Raw genomic sequence first — 15044 nt, 5'->3', positions numbered from 1 at the left:
CTGAAAAGGGTCCTTTAGAATGAAATTAAAAGACACTAAACAGTAAGTCAATGCCACATGTAAAAATAAAGGTAAGATCTCTAGTGAAGGTAATTACATACATAAATATAAAATCTATCACAGACATACATTGTTTTATGACATTTTGCATATATTGTGTTTTTTAACAAATTGAAAATTTATGTAAACCCCTCATCAAGCAAGTCTAATGGCACCATTTTCCCAAAAGCTCAGATAATTATTAGTATTTTAATTATCTTAAAAAGCAATAAAGTACTTTAAATTAAGCTGTATTTTAGAAACATAATGCTATGCACACTTAATAAACTATAGTAAAGTGTACACATAACTTTTATGTGCACTGGGAAACCAAAAATTTTATGAGAATTACTTTATCACAATATTTGCTTATTGTGGTGGTCTGGAACCAAACCCACAATATTTCCAAGTACTCAAATTACCATATGTTGATTTGTAATTATCTTTTTCCTACATTTTAAAAGAAAAATAAATGAGTCAATAATTATTCATCTATACTAAGGGGCACAAAATTTTAAAACATAAAATTTGTTACAATTACATAAAGCATGAGGGGACAAAGTATACAGGAGCTATTGAAACGAGGTTGGTATCAATTCAAGCTAGACTGTTATAAATTTAGAATGTTAATTTTAATCCTCAGGGTAACCACTAGGAAAATATCTCTAAAATATTCACAAAAGGAAATGAGAGAGCCAGGCACAGTGGCACACACACACACACACACACACACACACACACACACACACACCTGTAATCCCAGCAACTTGGGGGGCTTAGATAAGAGGATTACAAGTTCAAGGCCAGCCTCATTATCTTAGCAAGACCCTAAATAACTTAGTGAGACCCTATTTTAAAATAAAAAGTAAAAAGTACTGAGGATGTGGCTCAATGGTAAAGGACCCCTGGGTTCAATCCTCAGTACCAAAAAGTAAAAAGAAAAGGAAATGAGGAGGGAATCAAAATAGTACAATACAAAAATAAAAAATTAAAAAAAAAAACAAATAAACCCCTAAAAACAAAAGAAGGCAGTAAATTAAGGAACTGAGGAAAGAAAGAGATAAAGGCGTATAGAAAACAAATTGCATCTGGTCAAAATCACAGCTGTATTTTACACACACACACACACACACACACACAAACACACATACACACACAAGCCAATTCTAAAGTTATATGAAAAGCAAAGGAAATAAACAAATAATTTTGAAAATAAAGTATAATATTGGAAATCACATAAAAAAGGAAACAAATAGCATAATGACAGAAATAAGTCTTTAGCAGTAATTGATTATATTAAATATAAATGGATTGTACTCTCCAATATAAAAAGTAGAGATTAGAAGAATGTACTTTAAAATAAGTTATAGTTGTAAACTATGAACAAAAGACTGAGAGCCAAAGGCACAAACACATCAAAAGTGAAACCTTAGGTTCAATCCCTAGCATCTCCAAAAAATTCCATGTAAATTGTAAGCAAGAGAGACTGTGAAGACTATAATAGTATCAGATAAAGGAGACTTCTGTCAAAAATTGTTACAGGTGATAAAGAAGGGCATTACTTATAGATAAAAGGTTAAGTCTGACAGGAAGACACAATAATTTTAAATATATACACAACAAAAGAGCTTCAAAATATAAGCAGCAAAAATTGACAGAAATTGAAGGGAGAAACAAGCAACAATAATTGAAGATATCAATGTCTCACCATTGATGATAGGATAACTAGACAGAAGATCACTAAGGAAACAGAACTTGAACAACAGTATAAACAAGCCAGACCTGATAAACATAGGTAGCAACCTCAAACAACATCAGAATATGCATTCTCCTCAAGTACACATGGATTATTCTCCATGATAAATCAAACTGTAAGCTACAAAAAAGTATCAAGAAATTTTAAAATATTGAAATCACACAAGTACATTCTTGGAAAATAGTAGAGTGAACTAGAAATTGATAATAGAAATAAAACTAGAAAATTCACGAAAATGTGGAAATGAACAACATACTCTTTTTTTTTTAAAGAGAGAGTGAGAGAGAATTTTTTTTTAATATTTATTTTTTAGTTTTCGGCGGACACAACATCTTTGTTTGTATGTGGTGCTGAGAGGTTCGAACCGGGGCCCCACGCATGCCAGGCGAGCGCGCTACCGCTTGAGCCATATCCCCAGCCCGAACAACATACTCTTATACAATAAATGGATCAAGGAAAAATCCTGAGGGAGATTCAAAATATATTCAGACAAATGAAAATGAAAATACACATACTAGAGGGGCTAGGGATGTGGCTCAAGCGCTAGCGCGCTAGCCTGGCATGCGTGGGGCGGGCCCCAGTTCGATCCTCAGCACCACATACAAACAAAGATGTTGTGTCCGCTGAAAACTAAAAAACAAATGTTAAAAATTCTCTCTCTCTCTCAAAAAAAAAAAAAAGAAAATACACATACTAGAAACATGGGATGCAGTGAAAGCAGTGGTCAGATAAAAATTTATAGTTATAAGTGCTTACCCCTTAAAAAGAAGAAAGATATTAAATCAATAACCTAAGTTTATACTGTAAGGAACTAGAAACAGAACTAAATATATCTAGAGAGAATGGAAAGAAATAATAGAGTTTATATTGGAAATAAAATAGAATGTAGAAAAGCAATAGTGACTCAACAAAAGTTGATTCTTTGAAAAGATTAACAATATTAAAAACCTACATGTATGTAGATAGAAAAAGCAAAGATTCAAACTACTAAAATCAGAAATGAAAGTGGGAATTGTACTACAAACTATATAGAAATAAAAAATATTAAAAGATAATGCTATGAATAATTGTACATCAGCAAACTAGACAACCTAGACGAAATGGGAATTTTTCTATAAACACACACTGTTTGAATCTTAAACCAGAATTAGCTTAAGAAAATATAAAAGATCTCAGCAGATTTATAAAGTGAAGTGACTGAAGCACAACAAACAAAAACTTCCAACAAAAAAAGTCCAGATCAGATGATATCCCTCATAAATTCTCTCAAACATTTAAAGAATAATTAATGCCCCTCAAATGGTACTAGTACCTTATCAGATATATAAATTGCAATATTTTCTTCCATTTTGTGGGTTGTCTTTCACCTTCTATTTGGTGTCTTTTTAAGAACAACTTTAAAAAGTTTTGATGAAAATATTACCATCTTAATAATATTAAATTTAAAAAAAAAAAATTGGCTTGTTCTTTTTGTGTCCTATCTAAGAGAGCACGGCCAAATCCAAGATCACGAAAATATACCTCTGTGGGGGTTTTTTTGTTGTTGTTGGTTTATTTTATGTTTTTCTCCCTAGAGAAAGAGGAGAGGAATGAGAAAAGAGACACAGAGAGGACAGAGAGAAAAAAGAGAGAAAAATAAGAGAGACAAGGCAGAGAGCAAGGACAGAGACAGAGGAACAGGGAAGGCTGGGCATAATGCCATAGGCCTGTAATTCTAGCATCTCAGGAGGCTAAGACAGGAGGATCAAAAGTTTGAGGCCAGCCTCAGCAACATAGCAAGGTCCTTTGCATCTTAGTGAGACTCTGTCTCAAAATAAAAAATAAAAAAGGCTGGGGACGTAGCTTGGTGGTAAAGCATCCCTGGCTTAAATCCCCAATACCAAAAAAAAAAAGAAGAAGAAGATGGAGAAGGAGAAGAAGGAAGGGGGAGGGGAAGAGGGAGGAGGAGGAGGAGAATAATTAAAACCATAAAAATCTTAGAAAAAATATAAAGTTTTTATTGCTGTTGCTGTTGTTGTTAGTACTAGGGTTTTAACCCAGGAGCCCTAGGGGTGCTTTATCACTGAGTTACACTTCCAGCTCTTTTTATTTATTTATTTATTTTTTGTTTTGAGACAGGTTTTCACTAAATTGCTTAGGGCCTCACTAAGTTGCTGAGTCTGGCCTCAAACTTACAATCCTCCTGCCTCAGCTTTGTGAATCACTGGGATCACAGGTGTGCACCGCGCGCACGCGTGCACACACACACACACACACACACAATGGTTTTAAATTCTTTGGTCCATTTTTTTTTAATAATTATACACTGTATTTTAAATAAAATCATGCACTATACTTTTAATTTTATGTGTGGTGTACAAGGGTCCAAATTCATTCTTTGGCATTTGATTATCCAGTTGCCCCAGCACCATTTGTTGAAGAGACTATATTTTCCTCATTAAATGATTATCTAGGGCCAGGGGGTGGGGTGGGTTAGGGAGAAAAGGGAAGCGACTGCTAAAGATGTCTTTTGGGGACTGATGAGGGTATCCTCAAAACAATGTGGGCAATGGTTGCACAATTCTAGAAATATACTAAAGACCACTTAAAATGGATAAATGGGTTAAATATATGGCATATGAATTGTCTTTCAACATAACTTTTGTACAAAATGAGATCATGACTGAGAAAACCCAGCCTGGGGCCTGGCCCCCCATGAATATTCAGTACAAGACAGTTACTATGGAGATGAGGGTGATTTCTGAAATGATGACAGTGAGCTTCATACGGTGCAATACTCGAGTCCTGCTCTTAGATGATGCAAACAATTCTGTGATTATCTTTACTTTTTGCTGTAAATGGACAGGGTGTCCCTGAGGTCTACCCATTTTCAGTGGAGGACCCAAAGGGACTGTCTCAAGCACGCCACACATTCACCTACCCTCTTCCCACCTCCCAAGCTTCCAGCTCCTTAATTGGCCTCCAAAGGGGAAGCAGATCATACTGCAGGGCCTTAATTAATCCCTAGGAATCTGGGTCCCCACATTCTCCTCTCACCCCAGCCTGACTCCCCAGTTATTTGTTCCAGACAAGAAAAGAACTTTGCAGGCTCCCCAGGGAAAGAGAGGCCTCGGGAGAGGGCCACATATGTGGTCTGTGTTGACTGTGGTAACAAGGCCCAGGAGACCCTCCCTCATCAAGTCAGACCCAGCGCATGGAAGTTAATGCCGTTGCCCTTCCCTAGCACCTGCAGAGGGTTGCAACCCACACCCACCTCCACAGCACACGCTGGGTGCTCGTGTTCTCGCCTGGCTTCTCCATGGGCGTCTCTGTTCATACAGCTCTTTACATCTTGTCGTTCTAGGCCTGGTCTGGGTCACTACCCTGGAATGGTATCACCCTTGGAGGTCCTACCTGTGTGTCACCTCACACACCTCTGCTCACACTCAGAGGCCCAGGGCAAACGCTCTTTTATAAAGTCTTAGTCAAGTGCCAGGCAAACCACCCTGCCCTAGCTGGGACACCCACGGCTATTGCTCCTGGCAGAGCTCTTTGCCCTGCAGGCCAGGGGCAGAACTGGCCTTGCGTGTGTTGCACTTCCAGGCCAGGCCCAGATCTATAAGTGTGCTGAATGAAGCTGGATCTGAGGCAGAGGAGGCCCCAATCTCAGTTCTGCCCTGGAGTCCTCTTTACCCCAAAGTGGAGTGTTTTGCACTGTGTTCGCAGCTGTAACTTAAAAATAACTCTTTCCTTACTGCAGGACACCTCAGGTCCTTTACTATAACCCACCCTATGAATCTCTGAGAATGTTGTGGTTATGCAACCGTTCCTAAACTTTTTCAACTATAGAAACTTTTTTACTCCTGAGTATCTTATGGGACCAGTGTTCTTCAGAATCACTCTGGAAAATTCTGATCTAAATGACAACTCACATGTACCCAGACCAACTGGAGGGAAATCATTTCAGATCTTCACCTCATACCATATACTTAAATGAGCCCAAGATGAGTGAAATAATTAAATGTGAAAATGAAACTATAACGCTAAACTAAACAAAAAGAAAATACAGGCAATGCCTTTGGGCCCCTCCCCGCAAGCAGGTGCCAGATCTCACCTCGCCCACAGTGTTCTATATTTATTCATGGAATGAACACAGGGTTTGTAACATCACTAAAAGACATGCTATGAAGGTAACATTCTTTTTTTTTTTTTTTTTTTAATTTGAGACAGGGCCTCGCTAAGTTGCTGAGCTGTCCTGAAACTCTCCATCCTTCTGCTTCAGCCTCCTGAAGGTAGCTGGAATTCCAAGCCCACAGCATGGCACCTGCTCTCAATTTTACTTTTTAAATACACTTCTTCTGCTGTTAGACTGATGAGCTTCCATTTGTCCATATTCCTCCTTCCTCTTCCTCTTCAAACTTCCTAGGAAGTTACATCTAAGAAATGCGTAACTTTATGGTGGGAAAAGCTCCCTAAAGGGGCCACTTTATGCAACCATCCCATTAGACTGTTCCCCACTGCTGAGGCATAAACTGGTCTTTCATTCACAGCAGAGGTTTCCACCTGCACTGATGGTCTGTTGGTGGTCGGGGAAGTCCACCAGACTGAACTTAAGTCACCCCTTTATTCCTCATCCCCTACCCCATGACCTAGGAAATCTCAGCAAGGCCATCCCCCAGCAGGAGCCAGTCTTTATAACTAGGATTCATCCTCTCTTGAAGGGCCCCGTGGCCTGGACCCGAGAAACAACCTTGAGGGCAGATGCATCCTAAGCTCCACCTGTCTGCCCTCACTCCTGGGCACCAAGGAGCCTTGGACATTTAGTTGCCCACTGATTCATGCCAATTCTACCTCTCCTATATTCTTCCCTTCCTCTACATCCAACACTGCTGCAATGATGTAGCCTCATGGGCTCTCTCTACAGGGGTCCCTATCTCCCATCTCCAGGTCTATAAGTTGTGAGAGGGCAAGAACCAAGTGTCCCTGGGACCCAGCAGAGGAGCTTGTGCTTCTGAGTGGGCACGCGCACATTCACTCATGTGCATATGCACACATATGTGCACCGGTGACTGAGTGGAATGAGGGCTGGATGGTGCCTTTGCATTTGGCCCAGGAGGGGCATGTGCTGTTCTGTAGGGAAGGCCTGGGGAGCCTTCCCTAGCCCAAGCCTTCTTTCTGGAATCTGAGCTCCTGCAGGGCAGGCTTCTCTTCGTGGAGGACAAGCTCTTGTGAGCAGTTGCTCTTCTCTCTCTAAAAATCTCTTGCCAGTGCCTCGTTCAGTGCCCCGTGCCACAGAGAGGGAATGTAACATGGGAGAAGGACTCTCAGCTAGGACCCACAGCCTTGGATTCTGGACACAGGCCAACCTCTAACACACTGGGGCAGCTGGGCATACGCTATCCTTCCCTGGGCCTCAGTCTTCCCAGCTGCGTTCTCCAAAGACTGAATTCAGTAGACGCCAAGTTCTGATAAGGAATCCTGTACACTGGGAGGGGCCAGAAACCACACCACCTATAATCCATTGGGCCTGGAGAAAAGCAATGCCAGGGGACACTGTATCCATCCCAATTTCTGCGATGTAATGGTAGGCCGAGCACATACCCTACAGAGAATCCTATATTCTCCTGAGCAGTCCTCTGAAGCTCACAGAAAACAAGGTCCACTGTCAGAAGATCTCTAAAATTCATTCTCATGAGCAGTGTCCACATGGAGCCTTATTTTCCTTCTCTGGTGTCATGGCCCCAGTCTTCTCTTGTCTTCTGTGGTTCCCTGTAATCCACTTTCCTTGCTCTATATCAGAGATGTTTCCAGAACACAAGTGCCATACCATTCCCTGCCTGAAAACCATTGCATCCCCATCTTTTGTGGGATTTAAAATCCGAACTCCTTGGTCTTGCACTCAGGGCTCTGTCCAGCCTGGCTCCAAACTACTAACTTCAAGTGTTCACACAGCCCAAGGCTAACCCTGAGTCACTCTAACGGAGTGTGGAGAAAGGTGGGCAGAGGTTGGAAGACAACAGAAGAGGCCACTGCACTGGTCTGGAAGAGAGAAATGAGGGCTGAGTTGAGGCACTGGCCATAGTATGAATAGAGTGAAAAAGGACTGAATTTAGGAGATGCTTAGATGGAGAGGGGTCAGAACTTGGCAATGACTGGCTTGGGGTTAGGAATCTTAATTGCCTCACAGACTCCATATGCAGATCTTACAGATAGGGAAACTGAGACCTGGGGATAATTAAGGACCAAGGTCACACAGTATTTAGAGATTGGTCCAGAATGCAGGCTTCCTAGCTCCCGGACACAAGCCCTTTCCCCACAGTGGCATGAATAGTATAAACAGGACTATGCAGGTTTCACCAAACCTTGAATACCTAACCTGGGAATTTGGACCATTTCCATGAGCAATTGGGAGCTGTGGCCCGTTATTATTTGGCAGCATTTCTTGTTTTGTTGCCTTCCCCCAGCAGGAAGCTCTCCAGTGCTATTGCTAAACTATACAACCTAACTGCTTCTATCTCAAACCAATCTCCTTGATTTTCGTTAAATAGAAGAGCCCAGAGACATAGAGATTCATCTAAAGCCACACAGCAAGTTAGTAGTCCAAATTTTCCCAGATCCCAGACCAGTTTTCCCATGCCCTGGAGAGGAGAGGGTTGGGCCCATGCTCATCTCAAGTGTGTGCAGAGCAGGGTCTTAAACCCAAGTCAAACCCCAGGGGCCAATACAGCAGTCAGCTAGCTGCCTGTCCTCTATCACCATAGTCCTATAAGAAAGCCTGTGTCCTGACTCCCTCCCTCAGCAGTCATTGTGCCCCCATCTGTCTTGTCGGGACTAGTGCTGGGACATCTCCAGGCTGCCTTCAATTATGAGGCAATAAATATGAAATGTGCTGCGATGAGCAGCCAGCCCCACCCCCACCCCTGCCAGCCTCTGCACCGAGAAGATTGGATTTTGTGTCGTTCATTTTTTATCTCTAGTCCATGTCGGATGAGGAGATACAGGACATGGGCAGTGGATAATTTTATCCTCCTCCACTTATCCGGTGCAGCACCAGATGGGAGGTGTGATGTCCTCAGGTTGCCTACCGCCCTGCCCTGGGGAAGCTCCTCCACTCCCAGACCACCAGCCGTTGGCTCTGGGGCAGAGTGGCATGTGTGGAGGAAGAGTCTTGAGCTGGAAGACAACAAGCCTGGGTTTGAGCCTGGACCCTGCAGCAAACCCACTGTGTGACCTTGGGCAAGTGCCTGAAAATGTTCCAGGCCAACCTCTGAACAGCGAGGCAGGGGCCACACACAATCAGACCTGCTCCTGACTTAAGGAGCTGACTTGACTCCAGATAAACAGACATCCCCATGGCAGGGTGGCTGACACTGTCACTGGGTGGGAAGGACATAGATTTGTCAGATAGGATATGAGGGGGCGGAGGGAGAGTGGACATATGGGCAGAGGCAGAGGGAACTGCTTGAATAAAGCATGGGAGCAAGTGACCAGTGTTTTGGGGAGAGTTCCAGGCAGGTAAGGGTCATGATCAGATCTGCATTTTCAAAAAACATCTGACTACTTTCTGAAAAGCAGATTTGACAGTATGGATGGGAAGTGAAGTTAGGGAGTCCAGTGCAGAAGCTGATGCCATGATCCAGCTGAGAGAAGACACTGTCCTAGACTACAGCAATAACAGTAGATCCAGAAATAATCACTGTTATTATCATTATAATGAATACTATCATCAAGTACTAAGTGTTCTCATCATTTCTGATTTTCACAATTATTCTTCAAAGTAGAGTATAATCTACATTTTGTAGATAAGGTGAATTAAGAGAGCTGTCCAAAGTCACATAGTCAACAAGAAGTAGAGGCAGGATTTCAACACAGCTCTGTCCTTCTCTAAGGCCTGTACCTGTCCAACCCAGGTCTATCTAGTGTTCTACTTTCTGAAAGGAAGGAACAGCTTCCCAAGAATATGTGGGGACATAGGTGATTTGGGATTTTTGTCATTGTTTGGACACAGAAAGCAAAAGACAGGAGAGAAGGATGATGTGTAGGCTTCTGGCCAGGGAGAGTGGGTGGATAATGATAGCACAGGAAGAGCAGGGGCTTGGGAGGAGCACATGGGTTTGGTCTTGATCAGCTGAATACATAGGTGTGGAACCAAAACTGAGGCTGGAGGTAGAGATTTAAAATTTGTCAAGAAACAATAGTCCCAGTTGTGTGAGTGGATGTGGTCTTTGGAGGGAGTGTGTATAGTAGATGGAAGGTCAAGGCTAGAACCCTAGAGAACTTCAATTCTCAAAGGGTGAATTCTCAAAGGGTTCTCGCATTGAGAACCAGAGCAGTGCAATCTGAAGTTAGCTCAGGAGGAATGGGATTGCTTTAGGCAGGTCAAGGAGTAATGGTCCCCAGTGCTGCCAAAGGGACAGTACAGTGAAGGCTGAAGACTTTGCCTGGGTTTAGGGAACAGCAGGCAGTGCTGGAGCAGAAATGTTCTGTGCAGCAGTCACTGGGATCTGTGACAAGTAGTCTTCATGGACACAGTGTTCTCAAACAGTTGGAGGGGTCTAAAACACCCTACTCATGGCCCTGAATCCTCTCTCTATGCAGTAGGCCTGGGGCAGTCTTTTGGCCCTGACACAGTAGTGACTCCCATCCAACCTTTCCCCCAGTTCCTGAGCTATGTGAGAGAAGCAGCACATTAAGAATGAAGACAGAGAAGAGATGGGGAAAGAAGGAGATAATTTTAGGAGGCAAAGAGAGGATGAGAAATGCATGAAGACTGCTAAGCAGAAATGATAACTGAAAAACCACAAAAAGAAAAGGAGACTTATTTTGATGCTTTTTCAGGTATTACCAAGAAAAAAGTTACAACCCACCATAGCTGAAATGTAAACTGAGCAAGGAAGGGTAAGAACTGTGTGTACCAAGTGAGATGGAACGTGCAGGGGTCAGTCTGTTTTCTTGAAGGACACTTTGGCAGATGTATTTACACTTGAATGGCCCCTGGGCTGGGTATGATATTATAGTACATATGAGCAGACAAGCACAACTCCAGCTGGGTGGAAAAGGCTCGACTGTCATTGCCAATTGAGTTATAAAAGCACTGTTTATCTTTGTTCATCCTTTTAATCTGGAAAGATCTTGCAGAAGTACTAGAGCTGTATCATGTTTTACAATTTACAAAGTTTATTTCATGCTTGATTGTCTGTATTTTAGGACTGTTGAAGCGAATCAGTTTTTTCTCTCTGGAAATGTGGGGTGCAATCTCTATATGCTTAGGGCAGTTTAAGTGGAGGGGCAGGACTGGGGGTCAGTTTGGAGAGGGGTGAGGATGTATGGACAGTCAGTAGAGAATCTCAAGAATTTGGGATGTGATAGTGAGGAAAGAGTGAGCAAAGAAAGAGCCGTGACCGTAGAGTAAAATGGAATTGAGGACTCTTTAGGGATGGGAAAGTTGTAATCACATTGAATGCTAAGGAACCAGTGGGAAGAGAGGGAGTAGAGGTGGGGGAGTGATTGATGGAAGCGATTCCTGGAGGAAGTAGAGAGAAAATGGGCTCTAGAGCCTTGAACTGGAATGAGGGCAGCTCTCTGACCTTCAGTAAGAGCTCAGAGTGCAGCCAGATGGGCTAGCCCTGAATCCTTCTCCACTAGTACAGTGTGACTTTGATCAACCTAAGGCAAAGGTTTGCAAAATGGGGACACCAAAGGTGCCCAATCTATACAGTTATGAAGATTAAATGAGTTGATATGTGCACAGTGCTAAGGCCAGTGTCTGGAATGTATTAAATACTTGATAAAAGTTAGCTATTAATAGTCAATAAAAATTATCTCTTAACTAATTTATCTTATAAAGCTAGAGAGAAGAGGAAAGTTTTGGCACAGTGTATGGAAATTACACTTGGAAGGGAGAATGTGGGAGAGCCCGTACAAACAGCTCTGCTCTCCAGCCAAAGATTTCGAGTTAGACAGAGCTGGGTTCACATCACTTCACCATGTTAAATCTGTTTTCCCATCTGGAAAATCTCCCTCTCAAGAGGGGATTGTAGCTCATAACATAAATGGGTAAAGCACTGAGCACAGGGCCAGGCACCTGAGGTGCTCAGTGAATGGTAGCTACTTACAATCTCCACCTACACTCTTCCCAGTGACACAGACCTTGGCAGGAGGTCTGCCAAGAGGGAAAGCAGAGCTGAGGTTGGGAGCTTTAAGTATAAGGTTTGCTGAGGTGCAGGGTGCTCTGGAGAGTCTGGATGAAAAGATCATCCCACCTCAAGTCCAGGCCAGCCAGAGAAGGAAGGGAGGCCAAGAAAAGCAGCAGGCTGGAGGGAAAAAGAAGAGACCAGAATCATATGGTAGAAGAGAGAATTTCTGAGTTTCGCCCAGTCAAACCTAAGTACTTTGGTGTCGGGTGTTGTGTGTGGCACTTTATTATAAGTGTGAGCTATTCCAACTCAACCCCCACGCCATCCAGTACTAGGCATTATCAATCCAGGGGTCTGTCCCTCCCACAGATCAATGAAGACTTTGTGGCCCCTGATCAGGTGCAAATCATAAATAGTTCCACAATCTCTGTCAAGGTTGGACGGGAAAAATGAGCAGGGCCAATCAGATTCCCTCTGTATGCAATAGAACTGGGAAGGATGGGGAGCAGCTGGTAGTAAGAAAGGGAAATCACAAGGGTCCCAAAGTAAGGGACCATGGAGTGGCACCATGAGGAGTCCCTCATAAGCACTAGAGTCATGATTCCGAGCAGGGAGAAGCTCTACGACAGAGAGGAAAGTGCAGGGGAGGAATCATTCTATGAACAGTAGAGGAGAGCAGATGGCAACAGACCCATTGATGAGATCGAAAGAAGAACTGATCCCCAGGTGGCTTCCCCAACCCCCAATGTTTATGTTCTAGTTCCCACAGCTCGCTCCTAACTCAAGTCTACTTTGTCCAAATGAGCTCAAGCAACTTTCTGTTCTTTGAAACTAAAGAAATCCAAACAAAGCCTCTCCCCATTTTGCAGATGGCTGAGAGGGGGAAATGGTGTGTGAAGTCATACAGTTAAGCTGGCTAAGTGGCAGAGGTGGAACTGGAATTCAAGAGACTCCTTTCTCCCCAATCCACTCCTGCTCTTTCCATAGCCAGTAAGCCAAGGCTTCTTCTCTACATTTCCAGCTCTTACTCTCAGACCCTGTTGCCCCTAAGAAAGTGTCCCGCCAAGTTGAACACCAGCCAGAGGCTCTCCTAGCCTTTTGGGGAGAGGGATGGTCTTCCTGGGATGCCCCAACCCCTAGACTCCTTTAGGTTTCCCCATCCTATTAAAGAGTCTTGACATTCACACAGAAAGGGCCCATGGTAGCTAAGCATCCAGTTTTAGGGCTCTGAAGAGGGTCTGAGGGGTTCACAGGACTCTGGAAGAAGGGACAAGGGCCAGACCTGAGCAGACAGGGTGAGAATGAAGGCTTCCCCAGAGTGGATCCCAGGTCTAAATGGGATCAAATAATCTCCTCGGAGCCTAGTTGACACCATCCCCATTGTAGAGCTGGGGAAACTGAGACTCAAAAGAGATGAACAAAGTGAGCTTCCCAAGGCCACATAACAGTAAGGGTTAAAGAAACCAGGATTCCCTCTCTTGTCTCAGACTCCAAGTCCAGGCACCTCCTGCTGCTATAGCTGTGTATCTTTCCCGGGAAGGAAACAGCCTTTACCCAGCTCTGCTGAGTGGCTATGGCATTGAGCCAATTGCTTCCCTCTCTGGGTCTCTGATGAGTGGGGAGGGGTCCACTAGATTTCCCAGGCCTGCTTCCTGCTCTCCAGCAGACTGCAGTCTGTCCATGCCAGGTGTCGTGCAGGCCACTCCCCACTCCACTCCTCTCCCTAATAATTAATCTCCAGCCACAGTCCCAGCTGCACGGCTTTCATCATCCAATTACCGGAGTTGCTGGCACAATAAATCTTGGTCACCCAAATGCAGGCAAATCTGCAGCTATTTTCATGGCCATTACTGTGCATAGGACATTGGAACTCAGGTCATTTGCCTTTCTGATATGGAGTCTTATCCCCCACCCCATCTTCCCTGCCTTCTTTCATTTCTCATTGGCAGCTGTCCTTGTCCCCCTCCACCTCATCATCCCTTAAGCACACGTTCCTCCCTTCCCCTAGCCCTTCTTTAGGCTTCAGGGCCAGGATCAGAAGACTTGGTGACCTTGGCCAAGTCAATGCACCTCTCAGAGCCTCAGTTTCTTCCCCTGTAAAGCAGAAATGACATCAATGACCTCATAAGTTTTTGTGAAAGTTAAATAACTCAGGTGTGGTATACACCTCACTGGCAGTATCTAGGATATTTGGGAGTGGTCTTTGCTATATTTAAAAATATAGCGATGTATTTTATTTTAAAGTATCTTAGAAAAAATATATCAAACCTGTGAGTATCAATGCTTAAGAGATCATGAAATTAAATATTTACAAACAGTATGCTAAAGAAAAATATTAATAATGAAGCCAGGGGCTGGAGCTATACCTCAATGGTGGAGCACTTGCCTAACATGTGTGAGGCACTGGGTTTGATCCTTAGTACCACATAAAAAATGAAACAAATTAAATAAAGGCAGCCTGTCCATCTACAAATACAAAAAATAATAATAATAATAATAAAAGAATGAAGCCAGGCATGGTGGTGCACACCTGTGATTTAAGCAGCTCAGGAGACTGAGGCAGGAGGATGGTGAGTTGAAAGCCAGCTTCAGCAACTTAGCAAGACTGTAAGCTACTCAGCAAGATCCTATCTGCAAATAAAATATTTAAAAGGGATGGAAATATGGCTCAGTGGCTAAGTACCCCTGGTTTCAATCCTCGGTACCAAAAAAAAAAAAAAAAAAAAAAAAGAATGATACACAGATTTAACAAAAATCATGGAGGAGGCATGTGAATGAGAGAAGCTTGAGAACCCCTGCAATAATGGCCACACAATGCTTGCCTTCAGGAATTATTCTGTGCTCCACCCTCCTCCACTTGCTATAGAGGAGAATATGAGTCCCTTCAGATAGAAGGGGCCCTCCTGCTGAAAGCAGGCACACTGATTTAACACAAGGGTTGGGGTCACCTCAGAGCCCTTTGTAACCATCCCCAGGCTTGTTACAGGCAGGCCCCATGCTTGGTGCTGGGGACAAGGAGCTCCAATGGCAGTGCCTACCTCCAGGAGCCCCATCTTCTCCCTTCTGAATTAAACCCTGTCATGCTTAAGCAAGGTATCTGTCCAGATGTTTGCTTGACAGGATGTCAAGTAAGG

Source organism: Marmota flaviventris, chromosome 9 (assembly GCF_047511675.1).
Source record: "Marmota flaviventris isolate mMarFla1 chromosome 9, mMarFla1.hap1, whole genome shotgun sequence".
Taxonomy (NCBI): Eukaryota; Metazoa; Chordata; class Mammalia; order Rodentia; family Sciuridae; genus Marmota; species Marmota flaviventris.
Note: the sequence above shows the minus strand (reverse complement) of the source record.